The sequence below is a fragment of the Telmatherina bonti genome, assembly GCF_933228915.1.
Source record: "Telmatherina bonti genome assembly, chromosome: 22".
NCBI lineage: Eukaryota > Metazoa > Chordata > Actinopteri > Atheriniformes > Telmatherinidae > Telmatherina > Telmatherina bonti.
The window spans coordinates 15,741,557-15,753,784 of NC_136631.1; positions in this window are offsets into that span (position 1 = coordinate 15,741,557).

Genomic DNA, 12,228 nt, shown 5'->3' on the forward strand with positions numbered 1-12,228 from the left:
ATGAAAGGTAATATAAACTAAGCAAACCCAGGTTCCTGCAGAGGTTTGTGTTTCTCATGCCTTGTGTCTGTTAATACCTGTTGTTGTGGACTTGTGGACAGTGACCTGTCTACTGCTCATTTGCGGGTGATTGAAGGAGTCTCTGTGCTCTTTTACTGCCTGACAGGTGAGGCCTATTTAAGGAGAATCACTGAGAGGACCCGTCCACTGCTAATTTGAGTGACTCACAGTTAAAATTATATTACACTTCATTAAATCACGCTTCACTTTTATCTGTGCAGGATATTCAGGGGGTACTTGGTTAATAAGATCATTCTGCTGATAGATCCTCAACTTTGAGGATGTGAATAAGTGGATGTGAGGGGTGTTAGCGACAAAGCTTGGATAAGGAAAGACTTCTGAAAGTCTTGAGGTAACTGCGTTACAGTCTAAATGCACATTTGCATATTTTAGAACAAGGTCAGTAAGTTGCCTGTTGCTTCTTTGCATAGAATTTAAAACATGTCACACTTTCAATTACAAACCAATCCAAATCTTTCCAAAATACTTATTATCTTTTAGCTCAAGTGGCTTTTGTTCGTGAGTGGAGGGAAGAAAGAAGTCAGAGAAAATGGGAGGACATCAGCTGAGGCCCTACAGCAATGAGTTTCCAGCCGTTGTGCATCTGTATTTTTTAATCAGATTAGGTGATGTTGATTATATACAATCTGATAGTCCTCGGCTGTCTTGATGAAGTGTAAAGATAACCTCTGTGTACAGATATCTGTACATAAATATGCTAAAGAAAGAAACAACATTGTTTGGTATTAGTACGGTTTTCTTATTTTAACTTTAAATTGCGTTAATCAATCACAGTCATGCTAGAGGCATGCATGTATGTAAAGATAACCACTCTTTGCTTTCACCTCAGCCAGGAATGAGCTTTTAATTTTGTAGCAGCAACACAAAGTATAGTATGTGGTTTGAATAACATGTTTTATCTGTTATACTTTTGTGCATGTTTTAGACCAAGTTTCACAATCTTTAAGTCTCTAGCAAACGGCAAAAGTGATTTGTTCAAACAAAATAGTACAAATATTAGATACTACCTGGCATGATTGGCTTTTTTATTTTTGTCATCTGGATACAACTATAATTCCATTAATGGAAAGCCTTGGCTTAGATATGTGTTATCTGTGGCATAGCCTTTAACCCTATAAAGCCAAACGTATCATATTTTATACAGTTTCTGCAACATTTTGCATCACTTCATAATTAAAACTTTATTCAAAACCCTGCTGTACACCAAAAGATCCTAGTCCCCTGCCCCCTGGTGGATACAACAAAGCAGAAGATTGCACTACGATAATTTTGACCTATCACATGGTAATGAATGGTAAAAATACTGTTTTGTTAATTTCAGGTTTTGTTAAAGAGCAAAATAAAGACTTCAGATTAAAAAATGGGACATTTCTGCCCTGTTGTTCCCAGGTTGGGCATTAAAGTGTTAAGTTTATGTCATTTGACATGCTTCTTTGGGTATTATATTTTCGCAATGAATCCACACAGCAACGTGAGAAGGAAGAAGCCTGATATTTCAGTATTAAATCTTGTAATGATAACTGCAGTTGCTGATAAAACAGAAAGAATTCTTACAGTATTAATTATGAAAAACAGTTGTTTTTATTGAAAGCAGTTTTATGGATCATGATAATCTGCATAATCATGTTCTTCACAGCTCTTTCTCTCTGCTCAGGGTCAGCAGGCAGTGAGTCACTGCGCGAGGTTGTCAGCGTGGCCCTCCTGTATGGAGCTTCTGTCAGACAGTGTCAAATTTCTGAGGTCCACACTATGTCTCTCTGTCCTGCTCATGGCTGAAACTCAATGGGCCCTTTGATGGGCCACCCGGGACTTTTCAACATGCACCTTGCCATGGACCACGGGGGATAGAGGGGGAGGTTGTGCTGCACAACACCTGGCAGGTACGTAGACCCACGTGCCCAAGACAAAACAAAAGCCACTCTGTCAACCCTTTATTGGAAATGAATTTCCTCTCTTCCATCTTTTCACATTTCATAACAGGCAGAACGGAAAGGAACAAGATGAGCTGGGGCAGCACTCAGTGGTGACGAGACGCGTTGGATGATGTAAATACTTTGATGAAGCAGACATAAGAAACTGTATTAATTAATAAATGATATTTAAAATTCTGATCATTAGGCAGACACATAATAATAATAAATCTGATTCTGTATTTTTCCGCTTTTGAAAGTTTCTATGATATGTGATCATAAAATTTATTGAGCTCATTTGAACCCTGACTAAATTTTACCCACTTTGTACCATGCAATCAAAGTGTGGGACAAATTGGACTGTTGCATGTGTCTCAGGTCTTATCTTACTTGGCCCTGCCCAGTTCCCATACACCTACCTCCTACCCCCACATCCCCTTTCACTTCTCTGCCCCTGCCCCACATACAGCAGCCCCTTCCCTCGGATCATCCTCTTCCTCCCTTATCTGCAGTTCAAAGTCTGTTGACTGAATTATCTCCGGACGGTGAGAGAGAAAGGAAACAACTGTCGGCAGCTTTCAGTCAGCCGGAGAGAAACTCTTCCCTGACAGCTGGTTGGTTAACTGGTCTTTACTGCCTAATCCTGAGGTGGAGGGATGGGAACAGTGAGAGGACACACATCAGTGTCTGCACACGGAGTTCTCCACAGACAAACGAGCTCAGTGTTTCCTCTGGGGGACTGCGGTGTCATGAGATAGTGGATGCTCGTAGCTGGAGCGGAAGCCGAGGTCTCATGTTTGAGTGGCCACAGAGAGCATTTGACTGAAGTGTTGAGAGGAGAGGTGTGGTGTCCAAGCCTGCAGGAGGACGGAGGTTAGATGTGCAGCACAACAGGATGAGTGGGGCCTATTGAATTCAGAACACCTGTGCTCACTGTTCAAAGGAAATATATGACTCTTTGAGTTTGTCAATATGTTAGTCATCATATTTCTATCATCAAAAATACAAAAAAGTTTCTAAATTCAGGCATTAGCATAGTCAGTCAGGGTAGACGTCTTACCACCATATGTCCCCGCTTTTAAAAGCAGAATTGCCTGTTGCACTTATCTGATTTAAAGAAGTCCAAGTCCTCCACATTTACTTAGATGTCCCCCCTGGCCCCATCGTCTGTCTTGGTTCTCTGGCGCACAAGGTCATCTCCTAGCCAGTCACGACACTCCAATTAAGGCGACTGATGGACGCAGCTAATTGGTAGGATTTATAACCTCCTTTTATTATGCTTTATGAGGAAGGCAAGTGGAGGGCATTACCATTTATAGGCCTGAGGCTCCATGCTGGATCACTGTCATCCACTATTGTCAAGTCTGGAATATTGCAGCAGAGTTGCTTCAGCAGGGACTTTCAGGCATCCTTTCATACAATTGTGCAATTGTTTCATTGTGCAGTGAAAAGTGATGCCCAGAGGACACAGAAAACCAACAAAGTAAACTTCAAAGATACACTTAGTGAAAATAGAGGATGATAATGAAGGAGAGAGTTAAAAATGAGGAGGAACGTGGGGAAGCTCTGTGGGGCAGGTAGGCAAGGCTCCTGTAGTGAGTGTGTGGTTATTGATTGTATTGTCAGGGTGGCTGACCAGGGTCCCGTGTGCTATGGGCCCCAGTCCATCTGTAGACAATGCAGTCAGTTACACCTCACTGCTCCGTCTAATAAAGAACAGGCAGATTGATGTCACCAGTATGGTTGAACTCTGCCTAACATCCCACACACACACGTGTGTGTGCTGCAGTACAGTATTGAAACAGGGAAATAATTTTTCTCTGCCTTTCCTTCCAGAGAAATCATAAAAACTCTGAGTGGAACCAATAATATGTATAAATATAATACACAAGCCTGAAAATAATCCAAATATTCCAATAAATCAATAAGACCAATTGTTCTGTTTGTGTAACATATTAGTTTGACAAGGATGTAAAATAAAGTGAGACATAAAGCTTAGCATTTAGAATATTAAAAAAAAATCTCTTGAAAATTACAAGTAGTTGTTCATTTCCTGTTTTTATTCTGATTTTTTTTTTTTAAACTAATGTAGAAACTGTGCTTATTCTTTTAGGTTTGATAAGCAAAAGACTTAAAGGAGCAGTGATCAAAAGATCTGAATTGTATCTCATGTGGAAAAAACTTTATTAATCCAGTAAATTGGAGAAGCTCCTGCCAACATATCAGCAACACAGTCCTGCTAAAAGTAATTTCTCATGAAGCAATAGCAACTGGCATTGTCAACGTTAGACTGCCAGAACATTAAGTCAGAACTCCTATTTAGATTATGGAACAAGTCATAACAAAGAATGTTCTGATGGATAAAATCACTTCTTTTAGGAGGAAGTCAGCACCTCCAGGCAGGCATTTGGTTGTGCTTGAGTCTCTGTAGCCTCCGCTACAGCATCACGAGCGATTACTCCTGTGCAGCCAGCCAAAACACAAAAATCAATAAACAATCTCAGCGTTTCTGAGGGCCTTTCGTCTGACTTTATAAATGTCTCAATCCACTGCTATGACTTCATTTTGCTTTAACGTCTTCTTCATGTGCATCTTTTGCAGATCAATTAGAGAATGGAGTGCCCCTACTGTCATGACACCTGCCCTCCATCCACTGCTACAAAAACACACACACACACACGTTTCCACAGTTCAGCCACAAGGTGAATGGCTATTTTAATACTTGAAATTAGATACTCTTTTAAAAGCATGCTGTCTCATTGCCACTAACTTCTTTCAGGTTTAGCCCACAGCCAACTTGTTATGTTCATGTAGAGTTTCAGTCATTTTTAAATGAATGTTTACAATCTGCACATGCAGATGTAAGACAGTCTGCTTTAAGTTATTCACACTAGTGGAAAGTTTTTATCTCTAGTCAAATTTTATTTTATTTAAAATGCTTCCCTGACAGGAAATAGATGGGTTTCAGGTTTTCGACTCCAGTTGGGCCACTCCAAAATTATTATACTGCTAACTAGTAGGGGTGAGAAAATCAAATCGAAAAATCAAAAATCTGGATTTTTTTTGCTTCACAATTTTAAAATCGATTTTTTTCAAACAAATAAAAATAATGCAGGATAAAAATGTTGTCATTTTTATTGGTTTTATTGTTTTTACTTGTCTTCTTGGGTATTAAAGAAGCAGAATGATGGTCTGGCTACTGTGTTTTTTTTTTCTAATTGAAATCAAGAAATATTACGAGCAAAAAAATAAGTTTTATACATTTATTTTGTTTTTAATCTACAAAAATCAGCAATATCAAAGAATTGTGAGAATCGCAATTTAAATCGAATCGGCAACCAAACAATCGGAATCGAATCGAATCGGGACAAAAGTGTATCGTCACAGCCCTACTAACTAGGCTTTTTTTGTTGTTGTTGTTGTTGTTTGTTTCTTTGTTGTGTAAGGTTTAAAATAATGTTTTGGTAGAAACGTAATACCGTATGTCAGTGTAAAAATGTCTTGAAAAAAGCAAGAATCTGTCTGCGTGTGTTCATCATCATAATGAACAGAGTCCCTCTTATTCACCACTCAGACATGTCTAATGGCCACTGAACGATCATCAGAGGAAGGTTTTTTTCCCCACAGGCCCACAGTAATCAAAGTAATCAAAGGGCTACAATTTGGAAAATGCAGTAAAATATGCCCACAGTTTGCTAGCCATCATTATAATGTAAAAAACTTTTAAATTAAATTTTAAATTTACCAAAGACTGTTTAACAAGGTTTGTAAACGAGCTGTTACTTGAAATTAAGTAAAAAAAAAAAAAAAGTCCAAGGGCTTTAAACAGGATAAGTTTGGAGAAGCTTGCCGGTTGTAGTGTTGTGTTCCTTGAACAGCAACATCAAACATACTAAACAGATGTGACAAAATATCTGTTTCAGATTTTTGGTGAAAAATGTGCGATTCTGAGTCAATTCTGTTGTCACACCTGCTAAAACAACCTTAACCGATTTCAGTCTATCTAAATACAGACAGGACTTTCTTACTATGTGATGATGTTTATTTAGGGGGATTTGTGGTAACCTGGCTACAATTTGCAGCTTTGTTTTTACTCGTCAGACACGCTTACATTAAAAATTCCACACGAGATCTTTATTGGCTTTGTTCTCATGTGACTGTTTTAGCTTGAGAAATGTTTCCAGGCTAACTTTCTGACAAAGATCTCTAAAACATGATTCTGTCACCACCATGCTTTGCTGTGGAATGGGTATTTAGACGTGATTACTTCTCCTTTCACCAGTTCCTGAGCCTCTTTCTTTTTGTCTCATGTAACCACAAAACCAATTTTTCCTAATGAATTCATTGAATTTTATTGTGCTGGATGTCTTGATATATGTCAGCATTTTGCAGTGTCTGGTTTAACCAGACCAAACATTTTCTGATTCACCAGTATGGCTTCAGTTAAAGATTCTTGGACCTTGGGCAATAATTTTCCTCTGGATCTAAATATTTGGATCAAAGGAAAACACAGCTTTCTGTAGAGAAACTTAACTATAGATAAAGGAGTGTCCAACAAAAAACAATATTCAAAAATAAACCTGAAGGTTTTATATTAATTCATATCAAACCTTTAGGATTACCCCAGTCTAAACCAGTCTAAGTCTAAACTTTAGTCGTGTCAAAAGTCTGAGTAAAATGCAGACTGCTGCAGAAGAGAAGTCGTACAGCATCCTGTTGGAGACATGCAAAAGGACATCAACAATAAGAATCATTTCATTGCTGCAATAAAAAAAACAACACTTTGCTTCTAATAACAGGAAATACTGTATATGTACCTTATACTTTTAGCTGTACACTATAAATATGTGTTATATACTGTATAAAGAAGACCTTTTTTTCCATGTTGTCATTGGCGATGATGACCGCAGCATCTTTCTGACTGCTTCCACTGTCACAGGGCCTAGTCCTGGTACTGCAGGGATGACGGGTGAGTGGTGCCAGAGCTCCTGGTCTGTGACTGGAAGCTCCTCACGCACACCCCTTTCTTGTCTCCCATTGATTCTGCCACTTCCCATTATTGTCAATCAGAGAGGCATCGTCTCTACGGGACGAGCTGTGGAGCAGACGATTGTCAGGGCAGTGGGGTGCATAGAAAAGCATGCAGCATGCCTGCCAGCCCCTGCACTGGCACAAGGCCACCACGGGCTCCTCTCAAGAGGCTGCCTGGGCAGAATGCCACTACTAAAACTGAGACCTTTTTGCTTTACAACACGTAGTGCACACAGCTGAGAAGCAGAGAGGGATGAAACCTCCCGCTGGAAGGAGCAGCTGAGGCTAAAAAACATAGTTTCACTGGGCTGTCAGCAGCAAAGCAATGCTGCTCTCTCAGATGTGACTGCCTTGTTAGAAAAATGACATAATAACAATGACAGGACTAATGGAACAGCAATGATGCATTGTTCTTAAGGTTAGAGGGGGGTTCGGGAGCTTACGGTGAAGTCACATCCCCTGGTGGCTCCTGACCCTTGGTGGGCCACTGCTGTGTTGCTTTGCAGGCTTTCCAGTAAGGTGAGGCAACCATGAAGCAGCTATAAGCCCTGGAGATTGATGGAAGTGGTGCCCTCCCTCCCTGCACTGTAAAAGATTATCCGCTCAACCTCTGGAAACAAAGCTGTGATGGAAATTCGTCTCGCATCATCAGCAACAAAATATCTACACAGCAAAGCGGGAGTCTCTCATTTTTCATGGGCTATATATTAAATAAAAAAGGACATTAAAGAAATGGGAGGGAGGTGGTGTGAGTGATAGCACTAGTTAGTATTTTTTTTTTTTAAATGGGACACTTGAATCAGGAACATTATAAGGTTTTTATTGGCTGTCAGGAAACACAACTTTCTGCGTACTTCACCCGCTGAAGCTCATAATGCTTTGATTAGAATGCCAGCAGAAATGAAAAGGGATGGTACTGCTGTAAAGACTCACGAGAGGCAGCAGGACAAGCACAGATGCCCTGGAATCTGCTCTGCCTCAAATACACGAGGGAATACAAGAGGACCAACACATGCACCAATAAAGCACAGAGTGCACTCGAGCTTCCGCCAGAATTTATACGGACAGTTTCACAGTGAGATCTGGTGTCAGAGACTGAGCTGTGCCTATTCTGAACTGGATACATGAGACACATCAGGCAGAGTGTTATCTCTCACTTAGTGAATATTGCATTCAGCTGATATGTGATATTTGAATTTCCCATTAGAGGGGAAATATGTGTCGGAGAGAAAAAACTCAGTGATGCTCGCTCGTTTCACAGAAGGCATTGAATGGACACCTTGCTTCACAGCTGCAGTGTGTCATAGTGATGATAAGGATGAAATAATGGAGGGAGACTCCTGAGGGGGCCACTATGAAAACTGACTGCTGTTACTCACAGGGTCACCTACACAGAAGCCTTTGAATGAGTTTGAAAACTAACCATCATTTACTAGAAACCAACTCAACCTGATCAATGTAATCTTCTCCAGTGGCGTGGAAGTGTTTTTAGAAGGCAGCAACAATACCTTACAAGTAAGGTAGCAGATTGAAATCGGTCATTATATCGACTCGAGAGACTCCATGTGTGTCAGTTTGTCCAAACTGAGCTTTCAATTTCCCATAGTGGAGAGAAAGCAAGAGAGGCTAACATCAAACTCCCAAACATGACAGAGCTGGCTTTTTCTGACGTGAGGAAGTCATTGATTTTTCCTCCATTTCACCATCAATCTGGTGGTGAAGAGGTGGCTGTGGGTGCTCAGACAGCTGATGATGTGATTTGTAACCGTGGACCACCAGTAGGCAGAGAGAATTGCTCCGACTCTCAACATGTGGCAAAGTGACTACTGCAGTCCTCGGCATTCAGCTGGAAGATTAACAGCAGGGGATCGACTGATAATCTCCAGCGGCCAAGGGAGTATTTTCTCTGTCAGCCACACTGCAGCCAAACTAACATTTGTATTGGACAGGACCACTATCACGTTTTTTGGACTGTTTTATGAAATTTTGAAAAGTGCTATAAGGCAGCGACTAAACAATATCTTTTTGATGAATTGTTTAAATATATATTTTCTAGATTACCTCTTGATAAACACATATCAGGATGATGCGTACAAAATATTTAAATGTTACAGGCTGGAGACTGAATGTTTGTGAAATTAACCATGTTTGTTGTTTGGACTATAATGCCATATTGATATTTGATAAAAAAGTGCCAGTGTGTCCACGATCTCACAAAGCTGCTACCACGTCTGCTGATGATTGTTTTACAATTGAGTGCTTTGATAAGAGATTATTAATATAAGCTATGTATCAAAGACAGATGTTGTACAGAAAACCAGTTAGTTCAAATAAAGTGCAGCCAATTCTATAGATTCTTTACTCTTAGATAGTCACTAGCTCATTTAGCTGCGCATCCCTTACTTATGCTGCTATAGGTTTAGACTGCTGAGGGACATTTCCTGACACACTGAGCTTCTTTCTTTTTCTCTTTATCTCTCTCTTTTATCCCCCCTCCATAACAGTGTTGCATCATTAACATGTATGTCTCCTGTCTCAGCAGGTCTCCCCGGCCGGGAGTAGCAGTTCCTGTTGTCTGTTGTCTTTCTGTCCTCTTCCCCCCCACACAGCAGAGGCAGATGGCTGCCTGTTCTTGAGCCGGGTTCTTCCGGAGGTTTCCTTCCTGTTAAAAGGGAGTTTTTTCCTTCCCACTGTTGCCAGTGTGCTTGCTCAGGATGGGAGATTGAGTTGGACTCAACTCAATCTGTTGGTTTCCTTATACAGGCTATTATGAATTGGCCTTCATTATGTTTTCCCCTCTGTCTGTAAAGCGTCTTGAGATGGCATTGCCGTGATTTGACGCTATATAAATAAAGTTGAATTGAATTGAATTGAATTAGCTCATTTATGAATGACACCACACTAAAAGTGGACAAAGATCTTCATGGTGGAGTGAAACAAAGTCTTTAGTGAAGATTGGACGGTGCAGCTGCTGTCTAAACTTTATCTCCTGCTTTGTTACTTAGGCTACCAAAAAACTTGTTTTTATTATGAACTATTTTTTGTTTTTTCTCTTTGTTGTTCTGAAACTTCCGCATTCAGACTGATTAAATGGTGATGGTGGAAGAACTGGACATTGTGGTGGTGCGTGAACGACACAAAGCAGTGACAATCCCAAGAAGAAGCAGGAACAAAAGAAACTTGAAAAATACATAGTCTGAAAGAGGAAGTTGCAAAGATTTGGGAAATGAATAGTAGTTGATTAACTCTGGATATGATCCACAAACTGGCAGAGGGAATCCAAAAGAGAGAGATTATCAGAGATCTCTCACTAGTTGTAAGGCAAACTCCTACTAAAAGTGCTCTTTGCTCAGTGATTTTAAATAAAAAGTGATGGAAATTTTCAAAACTAGCATGTTTTAAACTTGTAAAGAGCACAAATTGCATATGTTTGTGCTGAAATGTGTCTGGTAAATTCATATTTTATTTTCTTCTTATTGTTACTTGACCAGCCCAAACACCATCACCCGTTTTTTCCCCCATCTGTAATGTTTTTAATGTTTCATGTAAAGCACTTTGAATTGTCTTGTATGTGAAAGGTGCTATACAAATAAACTTGCCTTGCCTTCCCTTACATGGAAATGAAGTTTGCTATAATTTTGCATATTTACAGTTAATGCTTTTTATAATGCATGACCCTTAAAAAATAGGAACAAACTGAAACTAAACTAAAACATTGGATGAAAATGAACTCCCTACAATATTGTACAAAAACAAGAAAAGTCATTATATAGTATTTGTGTTTTGTTGCTCCCAATCAGTGCTGGCAAACACTATACAGGACCAGGTTGCATTTAATGTCTCATGACTTGAAACTATGTGTAATTCAATAACACTGGACATAACTGTGATCACCAAAATGAATTTATTGCACATGAATTTAATATTTGAAATGTATAGATACTGAGGGTTCTCTTAAATATTCATGACATGAAGGAATAAATATAACATCACTAATAACATGAATGCAAGACCTTTAAAAACCTTTAACTATAAAATACACAAAAGACTTAAAATTAGACAATCTTAAAACAGCATCTTGTATATTCCAGTCGTTCAGAGCGCTGAATCCACCTTCTCCTGGAATTTATTTGACATAACACCAGTTGATGATCCCAGAAAACTGAGCTACTGCAGAAACACTGCACTGCAAGTTTCAGTGACTTTTTCTTTGTAATGTCTCTCACACATTCAGTGACATGGTGTAGACTTTCTAAGGGAGAAGTAATCCTCTTTAGATCATTTGGAAAGCAATTAGGCATGCCTCCACTGCTGCTATTAAGCATAAAGATAACAGCCTTAAGAGATAAGATGACATTTGTACGACATATCGAATGTGGCTAGCTGCCTTGGAGCCCTGATATCACCAAGATTTATAAATCCCTGTAAATTAAATTGAAAAAATATGATAAAAAAAACCAAAAAAAAACCCAGACATATCTACAGTACTATCTATCATGTAACTTCATTCACAAATTAAATGTCATCAGACTTAAATCCTCAATTAATGGATCTATAATGATCACAGCCTAAATACTAGACTTTTTTTTAATAGAGCATCACTTTAAATGTGTGGCATCATGATTAATATATACTGACATTCCACTGAACAAGGCAAATACATAAATACTGTTAGCTGCCAAAAAATGGATGATATTGTGAAAGATATTGATCATTGTCAGAGACACAGAAACAATGAATCACACAACGCTGGATTTCCTTGTTTAAACGGTGTCCACATCAATTGGATCACTCCTGAAATCCAAAATGAGCTAAACTACATTGACTCGTCGCGCATTTGTCAGCAGGAACCACGAGGGCTCTTTTGCATGCATTTCTATCTTTAGTACGTGCTACACCGCGGGAACATATGACTGACAAGAACACAGCCCTAAAAACAGCTAATTCCCCACTGACCTGGGCTCAAAGGGGGCTTGCCCTGCATGCATATGGATGAGGTTAAAAAAAAGTTTATGACTGCATTGTCTCTCTTCTTCCTCATTCCCTCTCCACCCATCGGTGGACACTAGAAGCCACCAGGCTGGAGCAGACAGACCAGGCATCACTCATTCACTCACCGCCTAGGTGCCTTTGTCAGGTGATTGCTGGCGGAAAAAGGAAAACAGATCAATACATCTCCCATGGGCCTGACAGGTAATCTTTACCT